We start from the raw sequence: 2,654 nt of genomic DNA on the forward strand, positions 1-2,654 counted from the left end.
CCCGCCGGCAACGGCGATTGCTCACGGTTAGCTACCTGGTTGATCCTGCCAGTAGTCATATGCTTGTCTCAAAGATTAAGCCATGCAAGTCTAAGTACGCGCTCTCGTACAGTGAAACTGCGAATGGCTCATTAAATCAGTTATGGTTCATTTGATCGTACATCGTACGTGGATACCTGTACAAAATCTAGAGCTAATACATGCGGCAGGCGCCTGCCTCACGGCGGGCGTGCATTTATCAGTCCAAAAACCGACCGGGCCGGCGTTTCGTCGCGCCCGACACGTCTTGGCGACTCTGGGTAACTCAGGCGGATCGCACGGTCTCGCACCGGCGACGGATCATTCAAGTGTCTGCCCTATCAACTTTCGTCGGTAGGGTATCGGCCTACCGAGGTTCTTACGGGTGACGGGGAATCAGGGTTCGATTCCGGAGAGGGAGCCTGAGAAACGGCTACCACATCCAAGGAAGGCAGCAGGCGCGCAAATTACCCATTCCCGACGCGGGGAGGTAGTGACGAAAAATAACAATACAGGACTCTAAACGAGGCCCTGTAATTGGAATGAGCACACTTTAAAACCTTTAACGAGTATCCATTGGAGGGCAAGTCTGGTGCCAGCAGCCGCGGTAATTCCAGCTCCAAAAGTGTATATTTAAGTTGTTGCGGTTAAAAAGCTCGTAGTTGGATCTTGGGCGCAGGCGGCCGGTCCGTCGCAAGGCGTGCACTGGCCGCACCTGGCCCTCACCCCCGGCGCTCCGCCGGTGCCCTTGACTGAGTGTCGGCGGCGGCCGGGACGTTTACTTTGAAAAAATTAGAGTGTTCAAAGCAGGCGGCTCGCCTGAATAATGGTGCATGGAATAATGGAATAGGACCTCGGTTCTATTTTGTTGGTTTTCGGAGCGCGAGGTAATGATTAAGAGGGACGGACGGGGGCATTCGTACTGTGCCGCTAGAGGTGAAATTCTTGGATCGGCGCAAGACGAGCGACTGCGAAAGCATTTGCCAAGAATGTTTTCTTTAATCAAGAGCGAAAGTCAGAGGTTCGAAGACGATCAGATACCGTCCTAGTTCTGACTATAAACGATGCCAACCAGCGATCGGGGGGCGTTAGTTTGACGACCTCCCCGGCAGCTTGCGGGAAACCAAAGTCTTTGGGTTCCGGGGGAAGTATGGTTGCAAAGCTGAAACTTAAAGGAATTGACGGAAGGGCACCACCAGGCGTGGAGCCTGCGGCTTAATTTGACTCAACACGGGGAATCTCACCCGGCCCGGACACAGTGAGGATTGACAGATTGAGAGCTCTTTCTTGATTCTGTGGGTGGTGGTGCATGGCCGTTCTTAGTTGGTGGAGCGATTTGTCTGGTTAATTCCGATAACGAACGAGACTCTGGCTTGCTAACTAGTTACGCGACCCGATCGGTCGGCGTTTAACTTCTTAGAGGGACTAGTGGCGTTTAGCCACACGAGATTGAGCAATAACAGGTCTGTGATGCCCTTAGATGTTCGGGGCCGCACGCGCGCTACACTGACCGGATCAGCGTGTGCTCGCCTTGGCCGAAAGGTCCGGGTAACCCGCTGAACCCCGGTCGTGCTAGGGATAGGGAATTGCAATTGTTTCCCTTGAACGAGGAATGCCCAGTAAGCGCGAGTCATCAGCTCGCGTTGATTACGTCCCTGCCCTTTGTACACACCGCCCGTCGCTACTACCGATTGAATGGTTTAGTGAGGTCCTCCGATTGGACCTGGCGCGGTCGGCAACGGCCGGGCCGGTGTCCGAGAAGACGATCTAACTTGATCATTTAGAGGAAGTAAAAGTCGTAACAAGGTTTCCGTAGGTGAACCTGCGGAAGGATCATTAACGGTCGACGTTGGGCGTCAGCGCACAACGGTCGAGGCGAGGCTCGAGAAACGGCTGCGACCGCACGTGCGTCACTCCAATGTGCGCGCGTGCGCGACCGCCCGAACGGCGAAGGTACCCCGGCCGCTGCCGGGATCCCAACGCCACCGGTCACCTGGTAAATTGCGCGCCGAGTGCCAGCTCCGCGAAGCCGGCTTCATGCGTCGGCGAACCGACTAGGTCGGGTCGACCGCTCGGCGCCAGTAATTTTCGAATGCTACCACATTGTGCGCGGCGCAGTGCAGAACAAATGTCAATCGAGGGCTCTTGGCGGTGGATCACTCGGCTCGCGAGTCGATGAAGGACGCAGCTAGCTGCGTGAATTAATGTGAATTGCAGGACACATTGAGCATCGACGTTCTGAACGCAAATTGCGGCGTCGGGTCAATCCCGGAGCCGCGCCCGCCTCAGGGTCGCGTTTCAAACGCTCCCGCGCGGTTTGTCTCCCCTAAAAAGGAGAAGCCGCGTCGGGCTGGTGCGGTGTCGGCTGGCGGTCCGTACGGGCGCGCTGGTCGTCCCGCTTATGACAGCACGAACTGCCTACTGCGTGCAATTTGGGTTGCGACGCGGCACGGCGACGCAGGCGAGCGAGTCTCGCGAGTCGGCCTCGAAGAGGACTGCGGCTCGCGAGCTCGCCCTGCCAGTCAAGCGCCCGCCGTCTAATGCCCGTCGCAGAACGCCCGCCGCCGCGGTAGGCTGCTCGTCGACGAACGCCTGGAGCTGGGCTCCAATTTTCGGCCTGAGGTCGGACGAGGTTA

At 57.0% G+C, this 2,654-nt stretch overlaps 2 non-coding genes across 2 annotated transcripts; both read left to right on the plus strand.

Annotated features, from left to right (window-relative positions):
- Positions 1-32: 32 nt before the first annotated feature.
- On the plus strand, positions 33-1,857 carry LOC145235410 (small subunit ribosomal RNA). The gene has a single exon (XR_013861907.1). It is a non-coding gene; the product is annotated as a small subunit ribosomal RNA (ribosomal RNA).
- Positions 1,858-2,158: 301 nt separating this feature from the next.
- Positions 2,159-2,312, plus strand: LOC145235177 (5.8S ribosomal RNA). The gene has a single exon (XR_013861682.1). It is a non-coding gene; the product is annotated as a 5.8S ribosomal RNA (ribosomal RNA).
- The last annotated feature ends 342 nt before the right edge of the window (positions 2,313-2,654 follow it).

Source organism: Phallusia mammillata, chromosome 6, assembly GCF_965637545.1.
Source record: "Phallusia mammillata chromosome 6, kaPhaMamm4.hap1.1, whole genome shotgun sequence".
In the NCBI taxonomy this organism is placed as follows: Eukaryota; Metazoa; Chordata; class Ascidiacea; order Phlebobranchia; family Ascidiidae; genus Phallusia; species Phallusia mammillata.